This window comes from Mya arenaria, chromosome 9 (genome assembly GCF_026914265.1).
Source record: "Mya arenaria isolate MELC-2E11 chromosome 9, ASM2691426v1".
NCBI classification, from domain to species: Eukaryota; Metazoa; Mollusca; class Bivalvia; order Myida; family Myidae; genus Mya; species Mya arenaria.
The window spans coordinates 62,370,626-62,390,303 of NC_069130.1; the positions used below are offsets into that span (position 1 = coordinate 62,370,626).

Here is a 19,678-nt window from a genome sequence, read left to right on the forward strand (position 1 = left end):
ACAGGGTTTTTCCTCATAGTCACTGCAATAATTTCAGACCCGATTTAATCTCTTTGACAGAATGACTTAGTAAATGGACTTAACAAAACTGACCCCAAATGTAGGTGAAATTTGGATTAGGTACTCGATTTGACTTGTTTTTGTTAACAATAAGACCCAGTTAGAAAACGCGAGTAAAGATTGCTGCACGTATTTGCAATTTTCGCAATGCGTTTAGTGCAATCCAAATGTCAAGATGTTTTTGATACCACAACAGTGTACAGTACAAACTGTATAGTCCTATTGAACATATCTTTACTATTAAACTATCTAAATATTGTTTAAAAACAGCAAGAACTGATCGTCCTTAAGATTCTTTCCGAAAATCAAGGGAAATATCACGTTTCTTCTTAAACGGTTTAGTCGAAAAATAAAACTACTTTATTTTGATCAAAATGAGAAACAAATGTATGATTTGCTAGAGTATTACCAGTTAAGCAGAATTTTTTTCTACTAAAACTGCTTACAACGTGCGATGTTATATATTTTTTACCAGTAGATATTAGCAATATTAAATTGCACAAGCTGAAATCAGAAAAGAATTGTAGCCTACAGTAAGCCGGTGTTAGCTGGAGACAAGGCATGATATGTGATCAATTGACTTTTGACGAGTTTTGATATTTTAACAATATTATTTCTGCATCGATTTACATTTTCAGTGTTGTCTGCAACTCTCTGTGAGTACGCTCTTAGAAAAACAATGCTTCTCACATCGACTATCAAAATATTTATGAGAATGATAAATACAGTAAACCTGCGATCGCTCGAGGTCGTCAGGGACCGAGCCAAAACCTCGAGGGAACCGATGTTTCGAACGACCCGATTTTCAATTTTCCAGTTTGATATGAAATATCTTTCAGTGTATTTTAAGTTTGAAGTCGTCAAACAGACTGTTTACCTTTCTTGTCCTGAAAAAAAAATAAATGAATAAATAGAAATGTTTATTTTAACAAAAAAGCACATTTTCGTAACAAGCAACATTTGTATCACAGTACATATTGTGGCATTAGTCAGATTTAAGTTTCGCAAAATCAAGGATTGTTGATTGGCGCATCTTGTGACAAGATGTCGGTTTCGCGAAACTGTTCAATCCGATGTTGAATTGATATGGTAGTGTTTTATTCATATTTTTATTACTCATTTAAATTTATCACAATTAACTTCTTATCAGTAACTTCTCATAATTATCATCTCAAATGCCCATATCAACTAATAACAGTCATGCGTTAACAATGAAAAACGGTTTTTCACACCTTATCAAATTGCCTTTCAACTGTCATTGCAATTTTTACAACTTGCGAAAATTTTAACTCCTAGCAAATGTTTGTTTATTTTGGAAAACGCGTTCGGGAAAAAGTGCGAAAATATGTCCTCGAGGGAGCCATAAGGTTTTGTGCACGATTTGTGTACTTGGGACCGAGGATATAGCTCGACTGCTCGACATAATTAGGTTTCGAGGCAGCGTGGGTATAATTTATATGAAAATAGAAGGAAAAAAGTTCGCCGGTTCTCGAGCGACCGCTTGTTCGAGGGAACGCAGTTTCACTTTATTTATATTATTTCACAACTTTATACTGCAATATTATTATTCTATTTTTATTTTTTCTAATCCACTGAAAACACCAAACGTAATGTTTGTATCATGATATGTCATTACTAAGCTTTGGCACGAATCATGACAACCTCTGTTTCGATACCATCAGTTTGCATATAAAATGGCAATACTACGCTAGAGTTATATTGCAAATCCTCAAACAGTAGTTTAAACAATATCTATTTCGATATAATATTTACAATTAGTTTAGTTATACAAATTTGAGCATAATCAAAATTAACAAAGACCCAATATGTTATGCATTGAAAAAAGAACAAATACATTATGCACAAAACCATAGTGTACACAGAAGTGAGAACCCGTACGAAATTTTTCGCCCGGAATCGACACGTAATTTTACTATAAGTTCCGGGGCGGAGAATTTTTCCAGGCGTACTTTGAATAATATAAATTTTAGTGTTTGATGCGGATCCCCGCCGGATCCCGGCCGGTTCCGGCCGGGTTATTGGGGTGAAATATGTTAATGAGGTGGGACGGGATCCAAATTCCGGGCGGAATTTTAGGCTACGGGCGGATTTTCACACTAAGCTTGAATTTTAGTTACTGGCGGAATTTCAAGTCACGGGCGGAATTTCAGGAGTAGACGGAATTTCAGTTACGGGCGGAATTTAAGTTAACGTGCGGATTTTCATACAGATGTCACATGAAGTTTAATTGATTTTAATTTTATGTGCGCAATGATTTATAGGCGAAAAAATATTTAGAAAAATGAATTATAAAGACAATGTGAATAACCATACTAAAGCTTGCTCAATTTATTCTGCATTTCAAATATTAATACCATTGCAAGAACATGTATAATAAAAGTTACACTTTATGAGAAGAGTGCTATAATGCTGAACTCTGTGTATGATAAACAAAGTTTTAGGTAGATTATTTTGCACAATGACTTGTGAAAGGGTAACCATGAGTTTTGACTTCTGTCTAATGCTTATATATTAGGCAGTCGTACCTAAAATGGTATTTATTAAACTATTTACAGTAACATGTACTTGTAATACAGTATCTACCTTCAAGTGTTGCCAGTGGTCTAGCATATTCTTTGTTTCCTCTCCAGGGCGGAGCTGCCCAATACCTATCTCCCATGGAGTTCGCCAGTTTAATATTGGTGAACACTTGGTCAAGGAGGTCGTACATCAAGTAGTCTCTTTTTGTCCCTTTTCGGAGAGCATTGGTGCATATTTCGTTTGTAATAGCCTCACCTGTAAATAAGTTGAAACCTTGTAGTGTTTGCTTATACATGTACTGTATATTGAAAACTAGTTTTAATGGTATGCTTTTATTGAAATTGTATATATAAGGTTTATTTGATATTATTGTATAATTTACACTCCTGATTTGAAACATGATCTGTGGATAACCTGTAACACATGCTGTCAACAATTACAGAAATAAAGTCATACGTAACATGCCGTATTACAAGGCTGGCTGAATTGAATTTCAAATAGATGCTTTTTTAAGTAAGTTTTGTGAAGAAAATATTTTTTTAAATTTTTACTTAGTCACAGACTTCTGGGCTTGAGCATATATATGCCATTATAGTACTATAACCATATGATTAAACAAACAGGTATAATAAATTGTTTCTTACAGCACACACTTTTAAATAGTTAAGCGTTGAATGCGGGGTTAATTATTTTCTGATAAATATTGCTCATAAAAAATTTCGTTAGTAACTAAAATTTCATGGATGGACTCACTTATGTTACAACGACTCCTGTTACAACCGTTTGATTAACATTCTGTTATCTGTATGACAATAAAAAGTTAAGAACATGCTTATGTTTTTGGGAAGACGTGATGACAGAAGGTCAATCAATATTGGAATGTATTCTTACCACATTAGAGTTGCCTGCGGTTGCAAGAGTGGAAATGGCTGACATGAGTTTTCTTGCGAAGTTGACCTTCTAGGTTGCTCCGATAACTGTAAAAAATAGTTTGATTAATTGCAACAATTACCTTATAACAGTTAAATGATGATTTATCTTTAGTTGTTTACACAATCCATATTATTTTAATATATATGGTCCGACTGGGCAGAGGTTAGCTCAATTGCTAAAAGTGATTAATGTTGAAATATCCCAACAAGTGGCATAAGTAACATTTAAAGTGGACTTTAAAATTCATAAATAATGAGCGTAAAGTTTATATCATGGTTTCATGTTCTTTTTTCCATGTTTTTGACTTCCCTTTTTAGTTTTATATTTCTGTTGCATCTTTTATTTTAATACAAGGAGTATGCAGTGTAAAGATAATAGCATTGAAGATGTTTACCTTTTACCTCGTTATGTGAAATGTAAATGATAAAGGGAACACAAACAATTCAATAATTTCTCATGACATTCGAATGATTTTGGATTTGTTGGCTGAAAACATTACATTAAGTTCGAAATTACGCTCCACTAAAATGTTTAAGTAGGATGTTCCGCCCCAAAGGTTGCATAGAAAAACCGAAGTACGAAATTCCGTGTCACACAAATGTTAAAGTATAAAAATACGGCCGTAATTTGTTTACACCTGGAACTTCGAATAATTTTTAAGCCCAGAATCTACAAGAAACATGAATTGACATCAGGCGGAATAATTATTCCATCCATATTCCGGGCGGAATTCACTGATTCCGTGCCAATTCCGCCTCGATTCCGCCCGGAATCCGCCCTTTATTTCGTACGGGAAGAAAGCCTTGAGACTTATACTATGTCCCTCTTCTGTAAGTCATTCACGCTGCTAGGATGATGCGCAAGTTGCAATGAATCGAATAAATATAATTTTATAGTCGTATGGTGAAAATTATGTTATGTAAACGAACAAGTTATTTTAGTCTGTAATCAATTAGTTAAAGGGAGAAGGGATAAAGGTTGAAAAAAGGAAGGTGTAATGAGGAAGATGGTACAGGGACTGGTCAGATCAGGATCGGGATACGGTTTGTTGGAATTTGTACTCAGAGTCAATAACGTTTAGATTGACGTAGTAAAAGAGTTCTGGACGTAGTAAAAGATAAGTTTATTCGGTTGATATGAAGCTTCCTTCGATCCAAAGAGTAACAGTTGAAGAGACAAATGACCAACGGTGGATAATTGACCAATTAGATTATTTCTTTGGACGTTATAAAATGGACAGGTGAAGAAATAGTGGAAGGTGTCTTCAATTTCACCGCATTGACAATTAGGATTGTTAACAATATATTTTGAGAGTAGATGCTCATTAGGATTGCTACAGGGCGTACGCAACCTCGCGTGATTGACACAAGATTTGCGGTCACCTTCGTAGTAGAAGTAAGGAACTTGATTTATGTTCTTATCAAGTTTGTATTTGAAAGAGGGCACGTATGGCGATGAACGAATTTCTTCCGGGAGTGCGTTCCATACGGATATATTTGATGGTAGAAATGACTCGTAAACAACTGTGATATGCTTTAAATGTTTCGAAAGTTAGCTGCTTTTCGTAGGTTATTCAAAGTAGTATCGCCAATTCTCGTTGGAATCAGATTAGTAAGATATGCGGAGACATAAGAGAGTGAAACATCTTGTAAAATAGGATAAGTTTATGTTTACGTCGCCTTTCTTTGAGTGGTTCGAATCCAGTTTCAACATAAAGATTTGTCAAAGATACTGGTAGAGTTGCACCGGATATAACTCTGGCTGTCCCATGTTGTACTTTTTCTACGTCACCCTCGTCAGCTTGCGTCAGATTATTCCAGACAACATCGGCATATTCCAGCAAAGGCCTAATAAATGTAAAATACAAAGTCGCATGAATTGAATACGCTGCCAAGCCTTTTGTTTGACGGATTGAATATGATCGTGCCAGGAGCAGCTGTTAGAAAATGTGCCGTCTTAGAGTTAATGAGTTGTATCTTCAGATATTTGGGTATTATTCATGAATTGAGGGGTGCACATGCCTATTAGACTTCCTAGTGAATTGTACCGTTTGTATTTTGCAGGATTGAATGTAACACGCCATCTCTCTACCCACATACGTTTTTTTATAGGTCATCATTAAGTTGTTGTGCAGCAAACATGGGGTCTTCGACAATTATATACAAGGTTGTATCATCAGCGAAGAGTCGTATATGTGATTGTATATCGTAAACAATGTCATTAATGTAGATAAGAAAGAGCGCAAAGGCCTAAAAATTAAGCCTTGACAGACACCAGCTGATATTGTATCTGTGTCAGGCACAGAAACAAAAAGAACAACACGTTGTTTACGTTCACTGAGATAATCACAAAGCCATAACAATAAAGAACCGATCATGTCACTTTCACGAAGTTTTTGTATTAGACCGTCATGCCATACTTGACCAAAGGCTTTCGAAATATCACAAAATACTGCTTTTACTTCTTTACCTTCATCTAGAGCGAGGCAAAAAGAATGATAGATCGATACGAGCTGGTTAACAGTGGAGTCTTACTGTTTTGGAACAAACCAGATTTAAATGATGTTAGATGTTTTGACGCAAAAACCTAAACATCTTATGCAAAATTCTTAAAAAAAACTTACTGACAACACTTAAAAGTGAAATAGGACGATAATTTCCAACATCTTGAGGGTCAGACTCCTTATAAATAGCACAGACAATAGCCAGCTTCCACTTACATGGTATTTTACCGAAACGAAATAAGGTATTACAAAGGTTATGAAGTGGGTAAAAACATTAAATTGCTACTTTCCTCAGTACATAGCTATTTATTAAGTTCCAGATGCCTTGCCGGATTTAAGAGCCATTCTTGAATCACTTGCATCTTGAAGTGAAAAAACAAGGTTTTGTAGTTTAGGATTATCACTTTCGGCGGAGTAAGGGAGGGGCCTGTTTGGTATATTTAATAGAGTTTTAAAATGGAAGAAATTATTTAGTAGATTCGCTTTGTCAGTATTTAATTCGTATATAGTACCGTTACTGCTAAGTGAAGGGATTGCTTTAGATGAAATTGCTGATATAGCAAATTTATATAAGGTTTTCCAAAAGTCGGATGTGGAAAAGTGGATTTCCTTAAGCCGTGTAGTTAGTTTGTCATAATGTGACTGTTTGGCAGTTCGAACAAAGTTGGTAACGCATTTCGTATTTGATTGTATATCACCTGTATATACACCATTGGTGTTTGGAATTCATACGTTTTGCCGTTCTATAAGCGCGACGTCTTTGCATAAGAGATTTTACAAACACATCTGACTAAATATATACAATGATACCACTACGTGCATCGGATAGTCTATAGCTTCTGTTAGGGACATGGAAATTTGGAAATACCAAATCGGGGGTTGCTGAATTAGACGTAAGCCATGTTTCGGTGAAGGCTAAGTCAGCGAACAAAATGTACTTTTTCCTACTGAAGCTTAAGGCATCTAGTAACGGCAACTGGGATTTCAGAAGAGAAGGAGGAGGGTGGAGAATGTGAGGGGCCAGGATCTTCATGAACGTCTCCAGAACAGAGTAGGATCATTTCTAGCCAGCAAATTAGTTTAAAGTGAGTAGGGCTTTTGAATCCCTTAGCACGAGATTGATAGTAGCAGATCAAACCTTCCCTCATTTGAAATGTTCCCAATTCAACCTCAAATAGTTATTTACCCTGTTGTGCTGATCTGTGTTTGAGTATACCGCTGCTTATTTGCTTGTTTAGTATGTCTTCATTCATTTATTCCTCTTGTTGTTGTTCTTGTTGTTCTTGTTGTTGTTGTTGGTGGTGGTTGTGGTGGTCAAGGTGTTGTTCTTGTTGTTTCTGGGTTATGTTTGTCATCAACTATGTAATCACTGTTGTCTTCAAAATTTCGATATTTTTCCTGATAATATAATATTTATTCAAAAAAAAATCACTTAAAACAGTATATAATTTAATGAATGGTCTTGGTTTATATATGTATATCTTAAATGAATTTAATGAACAGACTTGAATCATGTATCTGGAGAACAAGAATTTACAGGCTCTAAAACTCGAAACTCTAAATTTAACAACTTTGCAATTTCAGGAAGATACTTTTAAAGATATATATGACTAAGTTATTGGGATACCCTCGCTGATTTGTTATTTAAATTAATCATAGATCAACTGAGTTGAAAAGATCCCCTGAATACTTTTCAATAACTCTTAGCGTAATGCGAAAGGCTCAGTTGGCCTACTTATTTCATTTGGGCTTAAACCCAACCGGACCATAATATTGAGTCCTTGCATTTTCGTTTTCAGATATATACTTTCACATAAAGATGAAAACATGATTACAAAATCAAAACACCTGAATACCAAAAAACAATGCACATGTTGAATGAAAATCACAGAGAGATGTGTTGCTTTGACGATAACACAATAATGATATATTCTAACACTTTATTTATCATATATCACCATATAAGTAAAGTAAAATATACATTGAAGGTCGTTTGGAAATTATTCTACTGAGGGATTCATGCTTCAATGCAATTATTCAAAAAACAAATATTCATCCGCTTTGTGTCGAAACCTTTCTTAACTTTTCTTCGAAAACAATATATCAAAACGTGGTTTTGAAAGGTGTTATGAAACCATGGCCGATTGGGTGCGCCTAGGGAAAAATGTGCATGATATGCTGGGATAATGCTTACAATTGTACATCTGATGGTCTATTATAAGACTGGTAAACTCTGATTTTAATCCTGAATAGTTTTTTGGAATAAAATAAACATTTTGTATTGTTCTCAGGCCGAAATGAGAGTGTACATGTATTTGTTACCAATATATACAAAGTGTAAGTCGGAATTCGGTTTGTTTCTTTGGTAAAATTGGTTCATTCCTAAAAAACGATGCCTTTAAATAGTTTTAAGAGTTTATTTCATAATACAATAGACAATATGCTCATGCGATTAAAATCAATAAGATACGTTTATGCATTTAACATAGTCAATGGTAATTAAATCTTTAAATCACACAATAACAAATTGATTTAACAATCACAGTATCATAGCACAACATAATTATAGCGAGAGGAATAAATACATTATCCGTAATAACTATGGTAGGTCTTTTTCAACTCGAAGGATTTGAATAAATGCATCGATAATTTTCTATTAACATTAGAATTTTGAGAGGTGAGTCATTCTTGAAATTTAATTATATTCGTTATTGCATAATAATATTGATCTATGTAAGCTTTCTTAATATCCGTATACAATTTACATTAAAGAACAAAATGACAAAATGATATTCACCTTCTAGTTAATCACATAAATGACATTTTCTTTCCGAATAAGGTCTTGCAGCTGGTTTATGACATCTGCCTATGGAAGGGAATATCCGCCAGGACATGCATGCTGCTAAATGACAATTGCATATTGCCTTGTGTTATTTGATGTATGTGAATCACATATTCTTGCGTGTAAATGGCAAATGCATCCATTCTATGCCATCTTAAAATGTTTATACGAACAAGTTCTTATTGCTTTGTACGTTTTACTTTGTGAAATTGATTAAATCGTTCCTCCATTATTTAATACTGACACATGCATGTTAACATTTAGTTGTTGCCCGTTGTTGTTGTTGTTTTGTATATAGGTCCCTGTTGTAGGTTTCATTCATAAATCTGTCAAATGGATTCTTACTTTTGCTATCTATACTTGCTCTCTGTGCTCTTTGATATGCTGGATGGTAATATACGTATATATTTATTAGATATCAAGTAATAGTAGTTTAGGCATTAAATGATTGAAAGTTATGCAAGGCGAAAACAATACTAAGTAAGCACTAAGCAACATGAAGTTAATCAAATGAGCCTTTACTATTTGTAATATGTAATTCATATAACGCTGGGAACCAGAATTTCCGGCAGTTTCACTAAAATCGATGAACCATGCACGGTGTCTTAGAAAAAAAATACCAGACGGATTCGACCACAACCAAAAAACAAACCGAAAACACCAAACCGAAAACAATCAAGACTCAGTGTTTAGGTAAGCGCATTTGGCAAAATTCATGCAATTTAATTGTGCCAATAATGTTAAAACCTAGTCAGGAAGAGAAATATGTTCAGTATCAATAACACTATCATAAAACACTTTGAACATTTCGGAATAGGACCCCAATTCGGACAGTTGAGAGTTTTCGTAAATAACTAGAGACAGTGTGGATTTAAGTAAACGACAGTGTGTATTTTGGCAGATGCTTGTTTACATAATTAGGTCAAAGATTTCTGTGTACCACACATGTGATGAGGGTAGAAAATACAAGACATTGTTCTGTTTGTGCCTGAGTACAAAGAATTTTGGAAGAACGGTATCACATATTTTTGTAATTATATTTGTTATTAATGCACCAGTCAATTGAAACAACGCCCCCCAGGTCCACGGGTATACCGGGGATAGCTGGGGAAAAGGGCCGTGTTTTTACTTCCAGATGCCCCCGCAGGGCCAGGTGACCGCGGTGGTTTTGTCATAGCGCCAAATTTAGTGGAGATTGGGCCTTATATAGAGTCTCTTGGGTGCGGGGGCATTTGGCCGGGGTTTAACCATCAGTTCGTCCCCGCAGGGCGGGGATTTTACCCGGGGTTTGCTGGACCGAAAGTCAAAGTCCCGGCTATTCCCCGGACCTGGGGGGTGGGGGCGTGGTTACAATTGACTGGTGCATAATATTACCAAATTAAGCCATTGATGCAAATAATCTGTTCAGTAGAGCATAGCCATACATGATACACTGACAGGTTATGCACCAGTCAATTGTAACCACGGCCCCCCAGGTCCAGGGGTATACCAGGGATAACCGGGGAAATGGGCCTTGTTTTTACCTTTCGGGTGGCCCAACAGTGCCGGGTGAATGCGGTAGATTTGTCTTCGCTTTAAATATAACCGGAAATGGGCCTTACCTAGGGTCCCTGGGGTTCTGGGGCATTTGTCGGGGAATTTACCATCTGTTCGTACCCGCAGGGCAGGGATTTTAGCCTTGGTTAACTGGACCGAAAGTCAAAGTCCCCGCTATTCCCCGGACCTGGGGGGGGGGGGCGTGGTTACAATTGACTGGTGCATAATATTATTTTATTTTATAATAATTTTTATTATTCAGTCAGTAACAAGAATAACAACAAGCAGTTGAATATTCTATGTTTTGCAAGAAATTTTCTTTCAAAAAACTGCGAAAACTAAATTGTTACATGGTATGAAGTAAACCGTAACATGTCTTATAAACCTCTTTTAAACCATTAACATGAGAAGTTGAGAACCAATCCTTTAGTAGTTTAATAACAAAGAAAATTTGAAATAAGGTATGTAGTGACTTACTGCCTTGTTTAGAATCTGACTAAATAAATTAGCATATAGTAACACCTCTACATTTCAACATTAACTAGAATTAACCAGAAAAAGAAAATAAGTCAGTAGCGACTACATCCCTTGTTTCCATAATCGATTGTTCTAATTTCACTATCGATTGTTGCCGACGTAGGTCTTTCTGATCAATTGTCGATTATAATCAATCATCGACACAACACTAATCTCTATACTGGTGATCATAGCTGGGGGGCACGTTATAAAGCACTGTAGATGACATATGACCATTTTTACTGATGTTCATAGTTGACATACACATTTCAAGGTGCTGCTGTTAGACAACTGACCGTCTATTTCTATACTGGTGACCATTGCTAGGGGATATGTTTTAAAGTGACCTGCTCATGATTTGTCAAATGCACTTTTTTTAAAATTAATTCCGAAATAAAGAGTGGCAAATCATAAGGAGTGTTAAAACAAAATTACCAAAAGCTGGAACCTTCAGAAAATGTTGATATTTGCTCCAATATCGTTTTGATGAACACAATTTTAAATGCATTAGTCATGTTATCACATGATATTATGAATGTTTCCTTAACAGGTCAACATATCCACCATTTTTGTTAAAGTCCTGGTGGTTTTGTGGACTAGCCGGCTGTTTTCTACTGTTTTCTTGGTTTTACCAGCGTGGTTTCGAACCCCACTAAAACCGAAATACTGTTTTAAGCACTGTATTTTTTTCTGCAATTTTTATATCATAAAATAATGATAAAAGAAGTGTTTTCAGATGCAATACCAGGAAAACTAATTTTTGGTCCAAAAACATAAGCGATTCACTTTAATTAAAGGACTACATCTAGAAAACTTGGTATATATATGCCTTCATATGAATAGTTATGGTGATGACACCTGATGTGAAGTTCTAAATCTTAAACAATGCTGTTTATCAACTGAATACCTGGAATCATTGACCTAAGATTGGATTTTGGATTCAAAAGTTATGTTAAGTTTGATTCAGTTGAAAAAAACTATGAAATTAAAATAATGATGCTTGAAGTCTACAGATAATACACAGGATTTATTGAAGAAATATGGTTAGAATCAGTAAAGACTTGAAAGAAAGTCTTAATTAACTGGTTGTGTAAAGAAACAGATAACTTTTAATTTAGTGAAAAAACATAAAAATGGGATTACATGTAGAGAAAACGTCAGAAAACCATTGGATTAAGAAAGAGATCTACAAGAATAGGTTGGATTATGTGAAGAAAACTACTAGATCAACAATTGGATTAACCTGAGATATTACAAGAACATCAAATTAAGAAGATGATCTACAAAAATAGAATGGATTATATGAAGAAACTACTAGATCAACAAAATTGGATTCACCTGAGGAATTACAAGAAACTATATGATGAAAGTCTTTTTACTGTGCTTTAAAAAAAATGTTCAACGGAAATGGGCCAAAATTAAAGAGAATATTGAAATTATATGAAGAAACTACTAGATAAACAGAATTGGATTCACCTTAAGGAATTACAAGAAACTATATGATGAAGGTCTTTTTTTATGTGCTTTGAAAAAAGTTCATCTGAAATGGGCCAAAGTTGAAGAGAAGATTGAAATAATATGAAAGAATTGTGTGGATTTTTGATGACATGATTGAGTCTGTGACAAAAAACACTTCTATTGTAGGTAGTTTTCTATGCTTGGTGAAATTAAGAAATTTTTCATACAAGTATGGTTACTTATCTGCATGGAAATATCAACATAAAGTGGAACTAATGTGAATTGTGTCACAAATTAATTCTTCTGAAAGTACACAGTAACTATTATACACTTCTGTTTGCAAATCACGTTAGATCAAGGATCTGAAGCATTGATTGATCTTGGCGTCTGTTCAGGCTTAAACCATCAAGTGAATTTCCTTTAAAGTCAGCTATGGCTTATCATTCAACTTCATACATTGAAAAAACACTAACTTTTGCTATTACACCATCAGTAATTTGACCTGTTGTTTAACTAATCACAGAACTTTCCCTTGAAAAAGCTGGCTCCTTACCACACAAACCATCCATGTACAGTTTGCATTGATCTCCCCTCGACCAGCCTATTGGATCGTAGTCTTAAAGTATGCTTGCACAACTGCATCGTTACAAAAGGATATCTTTGAAGAGGTGATAATGACTACCTGGGGTATCTTTGAGAGGTGACCATGACTACCTGGGGTATCTTTGAAAGGTGATCATGACTACCTGGGGTATCTATGAAGAGGTGACCATGACTACCTGGGGTATCTATGAAGAGGTGACCATGACTACCTGGGGTATCTATGAAGAGGTGACCATGACTACATGGGGTATCTATGAAGAGGTGACCATGACTGCCTGGGGTATCTTTGAGAGGTGATCATGACTACCTGGGATATCTTTGAGAGGTGACCATGACTACCTGGGATATCTTTGAGAGGTGACCATTACTACCTGGGATATCTTTGAGAGGTGATCATGACTACCTGGGGTATCTTTGAGAGGTGATCATGACTACCTGGGATATCTTTGAGAGGTGATCATGACTACCTGGGGTATCTTTGAGAGGTGACCATTACTACCTGGGGTATCTATGAAGAGGTGACCATTACTACATGGGGTATCTATGAAGAGGTGACCATGACTACCTGGGGTATCTTTGAGAGGTGATCATGACTACCTGGGATATCTTTGAGAGGTGACCATGACTACCTGGGGTATCTTTGAAGAGGTAATCATGACTACCTGAGATATCTATGAAGAGGTGATAATGACTACCTGGGGTATCTATAAAGAGTTGATCATGACTACCTGGGATATCTATGGTGAGTTGATCATGACTACCTGGGGTATCTATTAAGAGTTGATCATGACTACCTGGGGTATCTATGAAGAGTTGATCATGACTATCTGGGGTTTCTATGAAAATGTAATCATGACTACCTGGGGTATCTATAAAGAGATGATCGTGACTACCTGAGGTATCTTTGAAGAGTTGATCATGACTACCTGGGATATCTTTGAATATTATAGGGTGTACATGTAGTGTGATGGTCCTGAACAACTGTGTAACAGGTATTGGAGTTTTAAGTGAAAATGCCAACTTGCCCCAAACCTTGAACTGGACACCAACAGCCTCCTTATTCTTCAAATGGTCAAGCTTGTCAACATGGTTAAAATTTTACATGTTCACTAAAAAACACGTTTTTTTGGGTAAATTAAGAAAACAAATACACACTACAGCAAAAAAGTGTAGGTCCAGCAGAAAAAATAGTGATCAGTCAGGTTTGTGGAAACAAACAAAAAAACATTTCGCCTTAGCTGTACACTGGGCTTTTTTAAAAGTCAGTCAAATATGACTGCATTTTAACCTTTTATTGTTCATTTAACTAATTAAGACAATTATCTGTCAGTATGTGCAAAGATCTTACATAAATTTATTAAAATAATTTGATTAAAAAGCAATGACTGTAATATTGACTTTTGACCATAAAGAATGTTTTACTATTAATTTATACCAGTGATTTCCTGGTATTAAATACAAGCAGGAATTGATATAAGAGGAGATGACTAAGGGCGCAACCTTTTGTCACATGCCTCTCCCTCAGAGATGAAAATTATACAGTTTTAAATGTTTGCAGTGAGGCTCAGGGTGATTTTAAACAATTCATGTGCATGGTGCATATTTAGCCTATTTTATAACCTTTTTACAATATTGACATAATAAGCAAGTTGAATAAATTACACAGATTTAATAACATGTAAATGCAAAACTTTTTATATAATTATACAAAAACATTGACTCTGAAACATAACATATCATATAGTCTTTGTTTTAAGCTGCTCTCTCACAGCCGGATCAACTGATTTGACATCTTAATTGTCTTGGAATGAGGTATTTTTTGCTAGATGTCTAGAAAACAGTGATATATATGACTGCTGTCAAAAGATCAGATAGTTTTTTCTTAAATTTCCAATAACATGGGCGAATGCAAAAAGGTTCCAAGTGACATTAAATAAAGAAGCAGATAGAACCTTTTTGCTTTCACCCCCTTGAATTGATAATTGATGTTTTATGGTTACAAAAGTTACTTAAAGACGCTTTAAGAAAATTAAAATTTTCAGCAGTTTTTCACACAATTGAGATCTGTTCTATTGTTTAATCTTAAATGAAGGATGCTTCTGAGACAAAACATGCAAAATAATGAAACAAGAAAAGATCAACAATGACCCTAATTTGTGATGGTCAAGTTTCTGACACAAAGCGTAATAGTATTTACAGTTACATGCACAAATAATGATTTGCAATGCTAATAAGCTCTTGCTGAATTTCAGCAGGACCCTGTTACATATGTGTTGGACTGATATATCAATCACTAAATATCAATGGTATAAGGTCAAATAAATTAAGAGTCATTGTGCAGAATAACTACTCTTTGCCATGACCATCACCTTTGACCAACAAACTTCAAAAACAATACTGGTCATGTTCTGGTCAAAGATAACCTACCATTATTCTTTCATGGTCTGAGGTCAACCTACAAAATGTATTTTCAAGATATTTACAAAAATAAAATGTGTCTGTTTGCAAACATATGCTAGTGTATATGCCCATTGTTTTTTACAATAGTGGCAAAATACATATAAAATACATTTAAGGTCAATAAATCAATAACACAAAGCAGCCCAGTTTTTTTAAATAACAGATTCTCTGCAAGCCAAGATAAGGTAATTCCATCCAAAGAGCATGCAAACTGTCAACAGCCGGTTGAAGAGATTTTCCTGAGGAACAATCCTGGGGATTCATTCACTTCATTCTGTCAGAGTAGAGATGTTTCAATCTGACAGCCTGCAATTTAAATGTACTCATTTGAAAACTGTTCATATTCGCAATGACTTTTTTGTAAAAAAAATCCATTAAGTGATGTTACATCAAATGTTACCCATATACAATTAACTGATTAAACAGACTATCATTAAACAGTAATTTTACAGGTATGAAACTATGGCGTTTACAGCATTTAAAATAAAACACATTTATGAAACAAATGATATAATTTACTTTGTCTGTATATAATTATTTATAAACTAATATGTTTTAAACAGGTTATTATTTTTAGTTTTAAATACAGAAATGTTGATGCTGAGGTCTTGGAAAGTTTATTCTTACACAAGGAAGAGGTGCAAAATGTATGCAGATGTCATTCTGTTGATGTTGTCATGGCTGCCACTGAGATCCTGGACTCAACGGCGTGGTCAAGTGTTGATCCAAGCAGCGATATATCTGCCATCGCTGTGGAAGGCTCTGGATAAAGGACGGCAAAGGTCCATGACCAGCTCCTAATAGCAAATTTAATTATAATTAATAGTATGAGATGCATTGTTTATTTAACATGTACATGGGTATATAATTTAACACTACATAATAATGCACCAGTTAATTGTAACCACGGGCCCCCAGGCACGTGGGTATACCGGGGATAGCCGGGGAAATGGGCCGTGTTTTTACCTTTCAGGTGGCCCCGCAGTGCCGGGTGACTGCGGTGGTTTTGTCTTCCCGCCAAATATAGTGGGTAATGGGCCTTTCCTAGGGTCCCTTGGGTGCGGGGGCATTTGGCGGGGGTTTCACGAGCAGTTTGTCCCTGCAGGGTGAGGACTTTGCCCGAGCTTGGCTGGACCGAAAGTCAAAGTCCCTGCTATTCCCCGGACCATGGGGGTGGGGGCGTGGTTGCAATTGACTGGTGCATAATCAACACACATATCCAACTTTCAAGAACCAGTTGACCAAACAGCATATGAGATGACAAGGGTACGAACTGACTAAGTCTAAGGTAAGAGTAGTTCTACTCATTAAACGTCACATATTGATTTCTATCATTTTTTTTTATTTTCTATAATGTGTTCCGTATGCAAACAGAAAATGTCAATAAGAAATAGGCATCGAAAAGGCTTTTAAAGCTTGTAAAATTACCTTTGCCGACAGGATATATCCCTGTCAGTCAGTAGTAGTGTATGTTCTGTAATTTCAATCGAACGATCTATTCGTTTGTTGATAATAACTCATTTGAAGACAAAACTTCCCGCATCATCATTTCCAACGAAAACAACACAAGTACGGAAGTAGACGGGTAAGTTTGGACTCTCTCACCGTTTAACCCACGGAAACTGCCGAACACCTGAATTTGCTGTCGAGAGTGGTCTCCCGTATATAGTAATTTGCGCTAGAATTTGACATTTTTATTGGTTCCCTGTAATGTTATAATGCACTTACCAGAATAAAATTTTCGTTGTACTGCAAATTTACATATTGATTACTGCCGTGTGTGTTGGTTTATTTTTTTTTCAGGGAAACTGTTCTATAAAAAAAAAAAAAATGGCTGCAAACATGAATAATGTAAATTCCAAAAGGCAGTAACAATCAAGTTAAGAAATACGAAAGATCCACAAGGAAGTTAATTGCTCGTTACATTCAGTAGGCGCGAAGAAAAACATAGAATGCAGTTATGAATAGTATAAATAAACATTTCAATATTGCAGTAAGCAAACAAAAAGGTTGAACGCACTTGTCAATATCATGCAAGAATGAATGATATTCATGAAACGATTGTTTCCTTAACAATAAGAAGCAAGAAAGATGAATTACTTGTACATCAAATGTAAGAAACTAAAATGCAGTTGTCATGTTGCAGAACGCATAAGCAAGTTAATAACATCACAATGTCATTTAGCAGTATGAATGTCCTGGCGGATATTCCCTTCCATATCTGCCAGCCTCTACCTGTAATCCGTGCGCAGACATCTTTATTACTGACATTGCAATTCTATACTTATCATTATTATCATATTTTAAATGTTGCAATGTTGAAATCTGCAAATAGCACATAGGTTCTAGCTCTGGTAGACACTGTTAATTCTGAGGTCCAACCTGTATAAAAATATCAGTAACTCTTTGCTTAAAAAATTTCAAAAATAAATCTATATCACCAATTCCTTGGTTTAACCATACATCATTAAACCCAAGCCTCTGTAATAATCGTCTTAACGTATATATCCATGATCTATTATTTTGATTTCTATATATTTCTCAATAATGATTGTGTTATATTTAGACTACAAATCATATAGGTTCATATCAGGAAGTTAAAAGATAAAGATTGGACAAATGTTTAATCATTATTTGCGCATTTGCGCATTGGATTTCAGACTCAAAAGTAAGGTATGCCTTATAATAATATTATGAAATGATATTAAAGTAATGATATAAAATTAATACTTTTAGTAAAATATATAAATAGATAATATAATAAGAATATTTCATGAGCCATCGAGCACCGTAAAGAAATGGTTACGACTAAATACCAACGTCAAGTTTGCTACATTTGTTCAAATCATTATACTTTCACATGATAAAAACTAAGTAAAGTCGAAACGCGTTGTGGAAATGGAAAGGGGGTTTGTTTTCCTTTTTGGATATTTGTTAAAAGGATTTGAATATTTTGAACATTTTCGTAAACATCTTTAGGTCCTATATGAAGGTATCATACAGAATTTCCTAGAGAAGCTATCTCCAATTTTTAAATAATTTATTACTGTGTATTATTACAATCGTCATTTGTTAAATATAAAATAATTTATGTTTTTATTAAATGAATTTTATTTGTAATCAGTGTTGATCTGCATGGGTATTAAGCTTCGATAATCCTACGATAAAAGCTATTGGCGGTATCTCTTTAACAGAGGTATGTGGCATAACGATTATTTACACTGAGTGGTGATTGAAAGTTCATAAAATCTTGAAAGGCAGGAAGATGAATGTAGTAATGAATCTACGCAGTTTAAATTTATGTTTTGTGATGATCTAATATGTATCGACGGGGTGACAGGGTGGGAAATGAGACCTCCGCTATTTATAAATTTACAAAATATAGGTTATAAATATAAACATGACATGTACCACTTCTGATTTAAATATGTATATTATGATATTGTGAAAGCTAACAGTTTGTTTATCTTTTTAATGTTTGATAATATGAGTGATAATTATTCAACGTCACTCCTGCAATACAGCTTTTAGTTCTCACATTAGTAAACTATATTGCGATCTTACACATTAGAAACATTTTATCAACTACATTAATGATATCCATTGTAGTGTTTTAGACAAGCGCGTCAAATTGTTTACGAAATTTATGTTTGAAATAAATGTATTATGCCCCCCTTCGAAGAAGAGGGGTATATTGCTTAGCACATGTTAGTCGGTCGGTCGGTCGGTCGGTACACCAAAGTTTGTCCGAGTGATAAATCAACAATTCCTAGACGTATGGTCATCAAACCTGAAATGAAGGCTGGGCATGACAGGTAGATGACCCCAATTGATAAAAGGGGTCATCAGATAAAAGGTCAAGGTCACAGTGACCATGAATGATGAAAGGTTGTCCGAGGTATACCTCGACAATGCCTGCATCAATGGTCCTCGAACTTGAATTGAAGAATGGGCCTGATCAGTAAATGAACCCTATTGAATTTGGGGGTCATCAGACCAAAGGTCAAGGTCACAGTGACCTTGAATAATAAAATGTTGTCTGAGTTATAACTGGATAAAGCCTGCACCAATGACCCTCAAATTTGACTTGGAGGTTGGACCTGACTAGTAGATGTCCCCTGTTGATTTTGGCAGTCATCGGGAAACCGGCAAAGGTCACAGTGACCTAGAATGATAAAAGAATCCGAGTGATACCTCGACAATGCCTGCAGCCATCGCCCTTAAAC

The 19,678-nt window shown here is 35.3% G+C and overlaps 1 long non-coding RNA gene across 1 annotated transcript; it reads right to left on the reverse strand.

Annotated features, from left to right (window-relative positions):
* Positions 1-14,583: 14,583 nt before the first annotated feature.
* LOC128246499 (uncharacterized) lies at positions 14,584-18,043 on the reverse strand. Its single transcript, XR_008263262.1, has 3 exons — positions 16,881-18,043; positions 16,080-16,249; positions 14,584-15,758 (listed from the first exon to the last, which is right to left on the reverse strand). It is a non-coding gene; the product is annotated as an uncharacterized LOC128246499 (long non-coding RNA).
* Positions 18,044-19,678: the final 1,635 nt, after the last annotated feature.